The sequence below is a fragment of the Zea mays genome, chromosome 10, assembly GCF_902167145.1.
Source record: "Zea mays cultivar B73 chromosome 10, Zm-B73-REFERENCE-NAM-5.0, whole genome shotgun sequence".
NCBI classification, from domain to species: Eukaryota; Viridiplantae; Streptophyta; class Magnoliopsida; order Poales; family Poaceae; genus Zea; species Zea mays.
In genome coordinates this window covers 30,049,038-30,064,647 of record NC_050105.1, presented here as the reverse complement: position 1 = coordinate 30,064,647, position 15,610 = coordinate 30,049,038, and positions in this window count along the sequence as shown.

Sequence of the window (15,610 nt, the reverse complement as noted above, 5' to 3'; positions counted from 1 at the left end):
CTCGATATGCTTTGGACTTTAATGAATAACCCAAAAGAAAACCAATATCACAACGTCTTTGAAACTTCCCTAGATGATGGCGTTTTTTGTAGATGTAGCATTTGCACCCAAACACCCGGAAGAAAGAGACGTCTGGCTTTTTCCCATTTAGCAGTTCATAAGGAGTCTTCGCAAGTAGCCGGTGAGGAAATAGCCTGTTTGATGCATAGCAAGCAGTGTTGACAGCTTCGGCCCAAAACCTCTCCGGTGTGTTATACTCATCAATCATTGTTCTTGCAAGAGTGATCAAGGTCCTATTTTTCCTTTCAACAACTCCATTTTGTTGAGGTGTATATGTGGCAGATACTTCATGCTTGATCCCAATTTCATCACAGTACTCATGAATGTTGGTGTTGTCAAATTCTTTGCCATTGTCACTTCTAATCTTCTTAATCTTGCAATCAAATTCATTTTGTGCTTTCTTGGCAAACTTCTTGAATATAGATGCAACTTCAGATTTGTCATGGAGAAAGAACACCCAAGTGTATCTTGAGAAGTCATCAACAATCACTAGACAGTAGAGGTTGCCACCGGCACTGACATAATTTGTAGGTCCAAATAAATCCATATGAAGTAGTTCCAGTGGCCTTGATGTTGACATGAAAGCTTTAGTGGGATGTGTATTAGCAACCTGCTTTCCAGCTTGACATGCACTGCATGGCTTGTCCTTTTCAAATACCACATCCTTTAATCCTCTAACCATATCTTTCTTTAATACCTTCTTGAGTGTGCTCATCCCAACATGTGCAAGCCTCCTATGCCAAAGCCATCCAAGAGAAGCTTTGGTGAAGAGGCAAGTTCTTAAGTCTGCATCTTCTGAAGTGAAATCCACTAAGTAGAGGTTGTTGTATCTAAATCCCTTGAATACCATTGATTCATCATCCATTTTTGTTACAATAACCTCTGATGGAGTGAATAAGCATTGAAGTCCAAGATCACAGAGTTGTCCCACTGATAATAAATTGAAGCTCAAGGGTGCAACTAAAAGAACATTTGATATTGATAAATCATTTGAAATTGCCACCTTGCCAAGTCCTTGCACTTTTCCTTTTGAGTTGTCTCCAAATGTGATTTTATCTTGACCATCAACATTTTCATCTAATGAGGTGAACATCCGTGGGTTGCCTGTCATATGTTGTGTGCATCCACTGTCAATAACCCAATGGCTCCCACCGGTCTTGTAGTTCACCTACATTCACAGACAATTCAAGCTTGAGTTTTGAGGGCCCTATATTGCATAGGACCAGTGACTCTCTCAATTAAGGACTTTGCCACCCAGATTTGTCTAGGTCTACTCTTATTTGGTGGACCTAGGAATGTAACCTTAATTTTTCCATTTGCAACCTTTCTTAGAACATAGTGAGCATTGAAAGCAAATGGTCTTGAGTGCTTAGGCAAGGGAGTTGGTGGTTTAGCTTTGCAGTTGTGGGCAAAATGACCTTCATTTCCACACTCAAAGCATTTGATAGGCTTGTGAGTCTGCTTTGGCTTGTATTGAGTGATGGCTTTCTTTTGCACAAAAGCATTGTATCCAATACCACTCTTGTTATTTTTCATAACAGTGTTCATAAGCAGCTCATTTTGGAGGTATTGACCCTTGTTGAACTTTTGCACACTTGTTGCAAGATGTTCATTTTCACTTTTTAGTTTCTTGACCTCATTCTTAAGCCTTTGATTATCCACTGCCAACTCATTGTTGAAATCATTGTTCTCAATAGCAACTTTTCCTCTAGTAGTTGCATCAGTCAAATAATTCTTCAATTTTTGGTTGTCTAAAGTCAGGACTTCAACTTTTTCAGTCAATTCAGCATGTAGACTAGTTTGCTCTTCTTGAATCAAATCATCACATGAGGTTGCTACATCAAGCTTAACAACAGGGTTAATAGCCTCATGTGTTTTGCAAGATAAAAGTTCATTTTCAACAAGAAGATTGTCATGATCAAATTTAATTTGAGTATAGTCTTCCTTGATCTTAACTAGTCTATTTTGCAACTCCCTATTAGCTTAATTTAATTTGTCATATTTCTCCTTAGCATCTTTTAGGGAGTTTGTGAGCTCATTTACAGTTGATGACATAGTTTTATTTTCTTCTTTTATTTCATCACTAGCCTTTATAACTATGTCATACTTGGCATTTAAAGATTCACTTTCATTTTTCAGCCTATCACATTTAGCTTTTGACTTTCTAATGATTTGAGTATATTCTTTAAGTAAGTCAGCTAACTCATCATATGAAGGTGAAGCAAATTCTTCATCACTATCACTATCACTATCATCATCAATATTAATATCATTTTGTACCTTTCGTTCACCCCTAGCCATGAGGCATAGGTGAGAAGTGGATGATGGCGATGGTGGTGGTGAAGAGAAGTCCCCGGCGATGGCCGCAACTTTTTCATCATCCTCTTCTTCACTTGAAGAAGATCCACTTGATGATTCGATGTCGGTGAGCCAATCGCCAACAATATAGGCCTTTCCATTCTTCTTCTTGTGGAACCTCTTTTGCTTCCCATCCTTCCTCTTGAAAAATTTCTTTTCCTTCTTTTCATCATCGCTGTCATCTTCCTTCTTGCCCTTGAACTTGTTCTTCTTGGGCTTGTTGCATTGATGAGCAAGATGACCAAGCTCTCCACAGTTGTAGCAGTCCATCTCAGAAATGGGCTTTCTTTTGTTGGAAAAGAACTTCTTCTTTCTTGAATCAAATTTGATACCTTCTCTATTTAGCTTTTTCAACATCTTGGTGGTCTTCCTTACCATCAAGGCAATGTTTGCATCAAGGTCATCATCACTTGAGGACTCTTCCTCAACTTGTATTTTTGCTTTTCCTTTTCTTTCATGATTTGCTTTGAGAGCCAAATCCTTTCTTTTGGAAGATGATTCTTCTTTGTTGATGTGCATGTACATTTCATGGGCATTGATCTTTCCCAAAATTTGTGTAGGTGTGGTAACTGAAAGATCCATTTGATGTAGCACAGTGACAATGTGTCCATATTTGTCTATTGGGAGGACACTGAGAATCTTCCTCACAACATCCGGTTGTGAGATTTGAGTAATCCCCAATCCATTGACTTCCTCTACAAGAATATTAAGTCGTGAGTACATAGCGTTTGCATTTTCATTAGCAAGCATTTCAAAAGAATTTAACTTTCGCATAGCTATGTGATATCTTTCCTCACGTTCACTTCTAGTTCCTTCGTGTAGAGCACAAATGTCCATCCACAAATCATGAGCATTTTTATGATTCCGAACTCTATTGAACACATCTTTGCAAAGGCCTCTAAAAAGGGTGTTTTTGGCCTTCGCATTCCATTTCTCATAATTGAACTCATCACCTACAAGATTTGTGGGATCTCTAGGTTGGGGAAACCCTTGTGTGGCGGCTTTATAGACACCAATGTCTATAGCCTCTAAGTATGCTTCCATACGAATTTTCCAATAAGGAAAATCGTCACCATCAAAAACGGGAGGAGGTCCATCCCCACCGGACATCGTAACTCTAGCGGTTAAGCTAATCTATGAGCAACAAGGCTCTGATACCAATTGAAAGGATCACGATGCCCAAGAGGGGGGGGTGAATTGGGCTTTTCTAAAAATCAACACTAATTAAAACCTAAGCAAGAGCTAAACAAGAGCCCAACTTCACCCCAACAACTAGCACTAAGCACATAATACTAGAAATGTAACAAAGCTAAGATAATACTTCAAATACTTGCTAAACAAATACACAATGTAAAGTGCTTGAATTAAGTGCGGAATGTAAAGCAAAGTTTAGAAGACTCCTCCAATTTTTCCCGAGGTATCGAAGAGTCGGCACTCTCCACTAGTCCTCGTTGGAGCACCCGCGCAAGGGTATCGCTCCCCCTTAGTCCTCGCAAGAACCAAGTGCTCACTACGAGATGATCCTTTGCCACTCCGGCGCGGTGGATCCCTCGAGACCGCTTACAAACTTGAGTCGGGTCACCAACAAGATCTTCACGGTGATCACCGAGCTCTCAACGCCACCAAGCCGTCTAGGTGATGCCGATCACCAAGAGTAACAAGCCATAGACTTTCGCTTGACCAAGAGAAGCCTAATGCAAGTGGTGTGTGCTCTAGGTGGCTCTCACTAGCGCTAATGAGGAACAAGCGCGGATTATGATTCTCTAATCTCCTCACTAGGCTTTTGGTGCTTGCAATACTCTACCAAGGTGCTGGAATAAATGTGGGGTGCAAGACATTGAATATGGTGGGTGGAGGGGGTATAAATAGCCCTCACCCACCAACTAGCCGTTACAGGCAATGTGGTGCGCGATGGCGCACCGGACAGTCCGGTGCGCCACCGGTGCGCCAACGGTGCGCCACCGGTGCGCCAACGGTCACTTCCAACGGCTAGTTCTGACACAGAGCCGTTGGACTCATGGCGCACCGGACAGTGAACAGTCCACTGTCCGGTGCACACCGGACAGTCCGGTGCGGTGTCCGGTGTGCCACTAAAATTCATCTCCGAAGACTGCGCTCTCGGGTTTCTGCGACTGGGAAGACTCTGCTGTGGACCAGCCAGGCCCCACCTGGCAGAGGGTGCACCGGACAGTCCGGTGCACACCGGACAGTCCGGTGCCCCAAAGCCAGAAACCCTAAGTCTTGTTTTTCAGCTGATTTTCAAATCGGTTTTCGCTCTAACTTGTGTGTGAGTTCTAGAGTGACACCTAGCACTGTGTATGAGTGTGATTGTGCACCAACACTACACTAGAACTCTCTTGGTCAAACTACTCATCGACAACCCCTCTTTATAGTACGGCTAAAAGAGAATAAAAGACCTAACTACATCGCGAGTGTCCACATCTCCTTGACACTCGGACTCCGTAGACCTTCACCTTTTGTTCCGTTGTTTTAGCCGTCGCTTCGAGTTCTTATCTCCGAGATTGCTTTCACATTGTAGTGCTTTTACCTGTCATGCGACCTAACTTACCATTTGTCTCTGCAAAACACACGTTAGTCACATATAATATTACGTTGTCATTAATCACTAAAACCAACCAGGGGCCTAGATGCTTTCACCCGACACTTGGCTTTATTGACGTTGTTATAGATCAATCACTACTAGAATTTGGCTTTTTGCCAAGTGCCAAATGTTTTGCCGAGTGTTTTTTTCGGGCACTCGGCAAAGAAGCTCTTTGCCGAGTGCCAATCAAAAACCCTCAGTAAAAGAAAACACTCGGCAAAGAAGCTCTTTGCCGAGTGTTATATTTTTGACACTCGGCCCCAAATATTAAAAATATAACACTCGGCAAAGAGCTTATTTGTCAAGTGCTTTTTTCAACACTAGACAAAGACAATTTAAAAATCACAATTTAAAACAGTAAATTAATTCAAATAAAAAAGTTTTTAACTACAAACTTGTATAACTCATCATGATGTACAATTTATATTTTGATCATTTCTTCATATGACAAAATATAAATAAATTTGTTTATAAAACTTATATCTCTTTCGTAGTTTATGAAACTACAAGAGAGATGTATAAGATTTGTACATATTGTTAGAACCATCATGTGAGATGAATAAATGACCAAACAACCAAAATAAATTTTATAGATCTTGAAAAGTTATAGAATTTTGTAGTTGGTAACGTTTTCATTTGAAGCCATCTTGTCAACGAAAACTACGTCTGAATTTAAAAAATTTAGAATTAGAATTTTGAAAACCTCCTCGAAAGAAAAAACCACCAACATGAAAGTTGTAGGTATTGAAGAGTTATGAAACTTTATAGTTAACAATGTTTTGGTTTGAAATCATATTGTCATGCAAAACTACGTTTGAATTTTTCAAACTACCTCGGATGGGAAAACCACCAAAATCAAAGTTGTAGGTCTTGAAATGTAATGAAACTTTGTAATTAACAATTTTTTTATTTGAAATCATATTATAAATCGTGTGAAGTTTTCAAATTTTGTAAACGGCCTCGGTAGAAACTATCAAAATAGAAATTGTAGATCTTGAAAAGTTATGCAACTTTATAGTTGGTCACATTTTCAAATGAATTCATTTAGTGCCTCAAATAATCAAATTAGTCTTGGTTTGTTATAATACATGAAGAATGAAAATGTAATATAGACATAATTGATGTAGTAGTCTAGTGGTAGAGGAAGGTATACACGAGAGAAGTTGCGAGTTCGAATCTCATTATTCACAAAACATGTAAATTTGATTCCAAATAATAGTGACGAAAAATGATAGGGCGATGGGTATGGTAATGAGTAGTGGTTGGAGAGTTGTTTCCATAGTTTTAAAAAATGCTTTATTGTTTTTTGGGTTTTTTGTGATTTTTAATTTGCCGAATGTTTTTCGACCGAGTGTCTAGAAAAATGTATTCGGCGAAGAATCCTTACCAATAAAATGTTTGCCGAATGTAACATTTGACAATGATTTTGCCGAGTGTAAAATAATCTTTGTCGAGTGTATAAGACAGTCGGCAAAGAAAGCGAGTTCAGTAGTAAATGGTAAGCTCGTTGACGCGGGCGATATCCGCCTCCTTCCACGCCAAGATGCTGAACTCACGGTGGAGATGTTGTGCGCTTGGGCTCGCGCGCTAACTGGACTCTGACGCGGATCTGTTTATTCGTCACCCATGCCCTTGAGGCCTTGACATTGCTCGCCAGTCTCAAAGACGGACCACCAACATGTCGAGCGTCACGAAGCATATGATTGCAGCGGACGCCAGGTGGTCGTGGCAGTATACGATGTCATCGCCTCTCTCTAGTTCGATGGTGTACCACAGCATTGCCCACCTCCAAGTTCACATGCGTCAACATCGTCCTCTCTTGGTAGTTGATACGCATGAGCATGAGGAACTTAGTCCTGTCGGCATTTGTCTCCATGACAATATTGTGGACCATGACCTTATGACACCATCTATGCGTCGCTGGTGAGGGTAAGACATGTCAACCTCATCGCCCTCTATGACCACAACTCGATGGATTAGAGTAACGATACATCCAAGCTCGGGTAGTAGATGTTAGCCAGAATTCTTCTTTGGCGATGATTAAAGTTCTAATGAAGATAAACTGATTACCACTAACTCTTAAGGACACGATAAATACTTTGAAATTTTTGGTGTTGTGAAACTATGACTTAGGGTCTGTTTGGTTAGGATGTGACCGTGAAAAAAGCTGTTGAAGGCTGAGATCTGTAAAAAAAACTGCCAACATGTGGAAACCACTAAAAGTCGCTAATTTTTTTCCATATATAATTTCACAGTTCCATCCGAAAGCCGCTAAAAATAGAGGTACTTTCAATTTTGCACTGCGATAAAGTCGACTTTTTTAGAAAAAGTTTCCTAAATCTAACCCTGTGGTTTGGCTTTTAGCTTTTAGGAGGAAAAAAAAGATACAGGCCTTCCTCATGGACATTATTCATTAGGCCCTGCAACCCCCGCGAAAAGATTTATGAAGTGTTTGGTTTGAGGAATGATGTAGTCCATCATTTTGTCACTCCTCACTTTTTTGTTTGGTTTGTGGAATGGAGTGAGTTAATCCATCACCAACTCATTCCTCATAGTTAGTTGTTTAGTACTAATATGTGGAATAGAGTCATTCCACCAAATTTGAAGAATAAACCCATGATGCACTACTTCATTTTAAATAAAGTGATTCATCAAACCAAACACCTCATTAGAGATCTCCCCACGAAAGTCCTTTTGTGAGGAACATAATCATATCATCTGTGTAAATTGAAGTCCTATGCTTGATCATAGTGCTCGGCAGCAGCGACAGCTAGTGGCCCTCGACGGTCCGCCTCAGTGATCATGGCGTCACGCACCTCCACTCCACATGGAAACACAAGAGTAAACACATTGTTGACATTATGTTCCAGAGAATCATTAACGATGACGGTTCAGTGTAAGCATATTCTAATCTAATCACTACGGCATAAAACAAATAAACATACTAAAAACAGCGGTGGTCTTGACTTGTACTTGCTGCTGGTTAATGGACCAAGGAAAAAAAAAATGGAGGCCCCGTTCATTTAGGGGCCCTGTGTTGGTGCCAAGCGCATGGCAAGGCCCTTGGACAACATCTATCTCGTGCTCTATATTTATCTTAAAGTCACGAATGTTTATACTAAATTAATATTTTAAAACTTTGATCATTGATAAAAAAAAATATTCATAAATATTGACTAGATAAAAGCGAAACTATTATATTTATTATTAAAACATCTACCACAATATATAATTTCTTTAATTTAAAATAATTATTTTTATAGATATTGTTATCAAAGTTTAAAACTTTAATTTAGGACAAATTTTCGTGATCTTAAGATAGAGAACGAATGGAGTATGTGGCTTATTATTGTTCATAATCTCTCAAGCCCGTCGACCACGCTGGTTTTTTAATAGAACCGTCAGACCAATATTTAGGAGCAAAAGACTGCGTGCCTAGGTTTTCTTAACAATGAAGACGCCGAGGGTTCCAGTTTTTATCACATTCCACGCGACACAGAAGAATTAGCCACAGAAGCCATCAGGCCTGGGTGCCGGGTGTCCTAGCGAATTAAAAATGATCACCTTGGCCAACTCTTCAGTGTCGCGTACTGCGATATTGTCTCATACTGCGACATCCGCTTGAGAAAAAGAACGATCCAACCCAACAAAACCTCCAACGTATGGACCAAGTAAAAGATCCAATCAGTAGACCATAGAAAGGATAAATAGAAGCCAATAAAAATCTTTACACTCAAACAACTCTGTAAATTTGAGTTAGCAAATTGAAAACGTATGTAATTATTGGACGTGATGAACATCAATCTCTGACTAGTTAAAATCCGACAAGGGGAGGGCAAAAAAAAAAAAGACAAACTTGAGATAAACTTGTATCAGCTTTCTATGAAACGACCGGCCCATGGTGGATCAACTATCCATCAAGGCGGATCAAAATAGGGCGGGTGGACGAGCGAGGCAGGCGGCTGGAAAGTTAAGTATAGCTTGGGGAAGTTGCGGACGGCGAAGTGTGTAGCCACGTCGGTATGCAACGCTGGGCACACACCTCTCTCTTTCGATCTTATCTGGAATCTTGGCAGCGAGACAGTATAAACCAATCGAAAGCGCATATGGCGTCGACCGGATGGATGTTTGCTGTGTGCTGCCATAAGATTATATGAGGGCTGATGAGGCCAATTCACGAGTCTCGATCGTCCAACAGTGTATGTTCTTCTGAGTCCACAGATCACACATACAATAATTACATACAACATCGGATAGATGAGCACTCCTGTTTGTCTTACTCCATCTTTTGGCGTCTACTGTGCTGATCGACCGCTAAGATCGATCCACTAGATGGACCGGATTAATATATATACGGACAACCTGATTGCGATCGCTAGCACAGGCTGTCGGCTTGACCTCCTGAAATTATTGACGGTTTTAAGGCTTTGGTTCCCAAATTAGTCGAAACTGCTTTCAGATCAATGATTGGAGACAAAGAAGATTTTTAGTTTTCCATTTTGTTCAGAGTTAATCACCCATCGTATGATCTGATTTCGTTAAGTATATTTTCACCAAACAAACATTCATTGCATTATTCTATAATAACAAACACCTTAAAATTGGCAATGTATGTATTATATGGGAGCACACAAGCAATCCACAGCGAAATTCTTGACCTCCTGAAATTATTGACAGTTTTAAGGCTTTGGTTCCTAAATTATTAGTTGAAATCTGCTTTCAGACCAATGATTGGAGAGAAAGGTTTTTAGTTTTTGCATTTCATTCAGAGTTAATAATCACCCACTATATATATATTCTGATTTCTTAAACTATTTTCTCCGAAGAAACATTCATTGCATTCTATCCTATAATAAACACCTTAATAATTTGGCGGTACATGAGAGCCGCACTCAAGCAATTCACAACGAAATGCTGATGATTCCATCATGCATCCTGATTAAATCACTATGATGTATGTAGTGTACTAGTTGAGCATAAGAAACACCGTTGGGATTTGCATTCTTGATCCATGTGGTTATTCATTCACTCTGGAAGTTGAAAGAATAGTAGTCTAATAAAATCCATTGTAGATCGATTGCAATGCACCTGGCTCATTTTAATAAAATCCATGTGGTTATTTATTCATGTAGATTGTCAGATCATGGCCTGCCATTGAACATATATATGGGTGGATTGTCGCCCCTAGCTAGCAGGGGCTTGTTTCTGCTCTATTATTATTCAGTAAAATTGGACACAATCACGTGGCGCTTCGTTCAGTGTGAGATGGAACATGCATGGCCGGATTGTGTCGTCGTCTGTAGATCATCAGAGGGCAAATAAACTACTGCATCTAGGCCGGCTTTGCTGCTGCGGATATTCCTTCCTGTGCCGTACTATCGGCATCGGCTCTAGTCTTTGCTACTGTTAGAAGGATATTCCTTCCTGTGCGGTATCTTTCACCCAACCGCATGTCGATCGGCTAGTTTTGCTACTGTTAGAGCAACTCCAAGAAAGAGTCCTAAACTTGGGCCCTAAATAATGAAATACGACCTCATTGAAAGATAATTAGGACCTAACAAATTAGTTTACTCCAACAGTGACTCCTATAGTCTAGTGTTATCTGTGGATTTTGGCGGGAGATTTTGGCGCCTACCCACCACGCGCGCGACTTCTTTTCCGCGCTGGATGCTACGATTCGGCCGGGACATCAACTGATAAACTATTTGAGAACCCATCTTCGTTGTCCCTGCAGATGCAGCAGGGTCGTAGGGGTCAGGTCGACGAAAGAGCTAATCGTGCAGCATTCATCACCTGGGTTCACAAGAGGCAGGCTGGCTTCATCACGATTGGTATGCTTTTCTCTTGTTTAACGCCTTTTGATGTAGCTCCTCCACACATTCACGTGCTACTCCGTTCCTCTAATTCAACCGATGCTCCGGTTAGTGGATAGATCTTGTAGTTTAGTGAATAGACACGAAGCAGCATTTATAAATACTATTCATTTTTGTTGATACATTGTTCATTGATTTCTTATCCAAGTTCTATCGATAAATTTCAGAAAGATGTCTGCAATTACTAGAGCTTTGATTCATCAGGAAGATGAAGATTTAGATGACGAACTTGACCATTTCATGCTTTTATTGATGAGTGAATATGAGAAGATAAAGCATAAGCAACGAAAAAAACATAAAGGTTCAGTTTTTGGACATAAAGTTTACAATCGAGGTAGAGAAGAATACGCTATAAAATTATATCTTGACTATTTTGCTGAGAAACCAACATATCCTGAGAAGATTTTTCGACGACGTTTTTGTACGAGTTCCCGTCTGTTCAAACGGATAGTTGAAGCTGTTGAAAAAATGACACATATTTTGTTCAGAAAAATAATGCTTTCAGACAACTTTGCAAAAGGTAATTGTAGCTTTCAGACAACTTGCATATGGTGTTCCAGCAGATTATGTTAATGAGTATGTGCGGATGGGTGAAAGCACTGCCATTGAGAGACTGAGAAAATTTGTGAAATCAATTTGTGAAGTGTTTGGCAAAGAATACCTGAGAGCTCCAAATGAAGATGACACTGCTAGATTGCTTAATATTGCTGAACATTGTGGATTTCCAGGTATGCTTGGCAGTATTGATTGTATGCATTGGAAGTGGAAAAATTGTTGAAAGGGAAATAGGATTACACCTTTTTCTAATTGATTTTGGTGGTTGAATTGCCCAACACAAATAATTGGACTAACTAGTTTGCTCTAGATTATAAGTTCTACAGGTGCCAAAGGTTCACAACAAACCAATAAAAAGACCAAGAAAGGGTTCAAATAAAAAGAGCAAAAGACAACCGAAGTGTGCCCTGGTCTGGCGCACCGGACTGTCCGGTGTGCCACCGGACAGTGTCCGGTACACCACCAGGGAACTCGACTCCAAACTTGCCACCTTCGAGAATTCTGGGAGCCACTCCGCTATAATTCACCGGACTGTCTGGTGTAGCACCGGACTGTCGGGTGCGCCAGCGGAGTAACGGCTACACAACGCCAACGGTCGCCTGCAACGAACAATAAATGCGCTACAGTGCAAGCCTGCGCGCGCAGAAGTCAGGATAGGCGCCAGAAGGCGCACCGGACAGTGAACAGTGACTGTCCGGTGCACCACCAGACTGTCCGGTGGCCCAGCTGTCAGAAGCTCCAACGGTCAGAACCCAACGGCCGGGTGACGTGGCTAGCGCACCGGACTGTCCGGTGCGCCATGCGACAGCAGCCTTCACCAATGGCTATTTTGGTGGTTGGGGTTATAAATACCCCCAACCACCCACCATTCATTGCATCCAAGTTTTCAGCCTTCACACCTCATACAAGAGCTATAGACTTCATTGAAGACACATACAAAGAGATCAAATCCTCTCCCAAGTCCAAAGATCATTCCAATCAATTAGTGACTAGTGTGAGAGAGAGACTTGTGTTCATTTGAGCTCTTGCGCTTGGATTGCTTTTCTTCTTCCTTCTTTCTTGTTTCCAACTCAATTGTAATCAAGATAAGAGACACCAATTGTGTGGTGGTCCTTGTGGGGACTTAGTGTCCCGATTGATTGAGAAGAGAAGCTCACTCGGTCTAGGTGACCGTTTGGGAGAGGGAAAGGGTTGAAAGAGACCCGGTCTTTGTGACCACCTCAACGGGGAGTAGGTTTGCAAGAACCAAACCACGGTAAAACAAATCACCGTGTCATCCGCTCTTATTCGCTTGTGATTTGTTTTCGCTCTCTCTCTTTCGGACTCACATTTAATTCTAACGCTATCCCGGCTTGTAGTGTGTGCTTAATTTTATAAATTTCAGATTTGCCTATTCACCCCCCTCTAGGCGACTTTCAATTGGTATCAGAACCCAGTACTTCATTAGAGCCTAACCGCTCGAAGTGATGTCGGGAGATCACGCCAAGAAGGAAATGGTGACCGGCGAGAAGGCCGCCACAAGCCATGGGAAGGCTCCATCCGGGGAGTCCGGCAACAAGGTGAAGGGATCCCCTTCACACGACAAGTCGCGTCGGAGCGGCGAAAAGAAAAAGAAGATGAAGAAGGTAGTCTACTACGAGACTGACTCTTCATCGCCATCCACCTCCGGCTTCGACACGCCGTCCGTCACTTCTAAGCGCCATGAGCGCAAGAAGTTTAGTAAGATTCCCCTACGCTATCCTCGTATTTCAAAACGTACTCCTTTACTTTCCGTCCCATTAGGCAAACCACCCATGTTTGATGGTGACGATTATAATATGTGGAGTGACAAAATGAGGCACCATCTAACCTCACTCCACACTAGTATTTGGGATGTTGTTGAGATTGGAGTACATGTATCATCACCGAGGGATGAAGATTATGACTCGGACGAAGTTGCCCAAATCCGGCACTTCAACTCCCATGCCACCACTATACTCCTCGCCTCTCTAAGTCGAGAGGAGTATAACAAGGTGCAAGGGTTGAAGAGCGCCAAGGAGATTTGGGATGTGCTCAAAACCGCGCATAAAGGAGATGAGGTGACCAAGATCACCAAGAGGGAAACGATCGAGGGGGAGCTCGGTCGCTTCATGCTTCACCAAGGGGAGGAGCCACAAGCAAAGTACAACCGACTCAAGACATTGGTGAACGAAGTGCGCAACCTCAGGAGCACCAAATGGGATGACGATGAGATGGTCAAGGTTATTCTTAGATCACTCGTATTTCTTAACCCTACTCAAGTTCAATTAATTCGTGGTGATCCAAGATATAAACTAATGTCTCCCGAGGAAGTAATAGGAAAATTTGTGAGCTTTGAATTGATGATCAAATGCTCCAAGAAAATCATCGAGTAAGGCGCCACCTCTACATCCGAGGTGCAACCCGTCGCCTTCAAAGCGACGGAGGAGAAGAAAGAAGACTCTACACCAAGTAGGGTCCCCATCGACGCCTCCAAGCTCGACAACGAGGAGATGGCGCTCATCATCAAGAGCTTTCGCCAAATCCTCAAGCAGATGGGGAAGGACTACAAGCCCCGCTCCAAGAAAGTTTGCTTTAAGTGTGGTAAGCCCGGTCATTTTATTGCAAAATGTCCATTATCAAGTGATAGTGACAGGGGCGACGACAAGAAGGGAAAGAGAAGAGAAAAGAAGAGGTACTACAAGAAGAAGGGCGACGATGCCCATGTATGCCGCGAGTGAAACTTCGACGAGAGCTCCACCGACTCCTCCTCCGATGAGGACGCCACCAACATCGCCGTCAACAAGGGACTTCCTTTCCCCAACATCGGCCACAAGTGCCTCATGGCAAAGGACGGCAAGAAGAAGAAGGTAAAATCAAGATCCTCCACTAAGTATGCTACTTCTAGTGATGAGGCTAGCTCTAGTGATGATGAGGATGATTTGCTCACCCTGTTTGCCAACCTAAACATGCAACAAAAGGAGAAATTAAATGAATTAATTAGTGCTATTCATGATAAGGATGAACTCTTAGATAGTCAAGAGGACTTCCTAATTAAAGAAAACAAAAAGCATGTTAAGGTTAAAAATGCTTATGCTCTAGAGGTAGAAAAGTGTGAAAAATTAACTAGTGAGCTAAGCACTTGCCATGATGTTATTTCCAACCTTAGAAATGAGAATGCTAAATTAATTGCTAAGGTTGAGAATTTAAATGTTTGTGATGATTCTCTTGTTAGTCTTAGGAATGATAATGCTAGTTTGATTACTAAGATTGACAAGTTAAATGCATCACTCTCTAGCCTTAAAATGGAGAATGAAAAATAGATTGCTAAGGCTAAAGATTTAAATGTTTGCAATGTTTCCATTTCCAATCTTAGAGATGAAAATGCCATATTACATGCTAAGATTGTTGAATTGAATTCTTGCAAACCCTCTACATCTACCGTTGAGCATGTTACTATTTGCACTAGATGTAGAGACATTAATGTTGATGCTATTCATGATCTCCTAGCTTTAATTAAGAAACAAAATGATCACATAGCTCAACTTAGTGCTAAGATTGATGAGCATGACTTAGAAAATGAAAATTTTAAATTTGCTAGAAGCATGCTCTATAGTGGGAGACGCCCTGGCATTAAGGATGGCATTGGCTTCCAATAGGGAGACAATGTCAAGCTTAATGCCCCTCCTAAAAAATTGTCTAACTTTGTTAAGGGCAAAGCTCCCATGCCTCAGGATAACGAGGGTTACATTTTATACCCTGTCGGTTATCCCGAGCACAAAATTAGGAGAATTCATTCTAGGAAGTCTCACTCTGGCTCTCATCATGCTTTTATTTATAAGAGTGAGGCATCTAGTTCTAGGCAATCAACCCGTGCTAAATTGCCTAAGAAGAAAACTCCTATTGCATCAAATGAACCTAACATTTCATTTAAGACTTTTGATGCTTCTTATGTGCTAACTAACAAATCAGGCAAAGTAGTTGCCAAATATGTTGGGGGCAAACACAAGGGGTCAAAGACTTGTGTTTGGGTACCCAAGGTTCTTGTTTCTAATGTGAAAAGACCCAAGACCGTTTGGGTACCTAAGAACAAGGCCTAAACTTGTTTTGTAGGTTTATGCATCCGGGGGCACAAGTTGGATCATCGATAGCGGGTGCACAAACC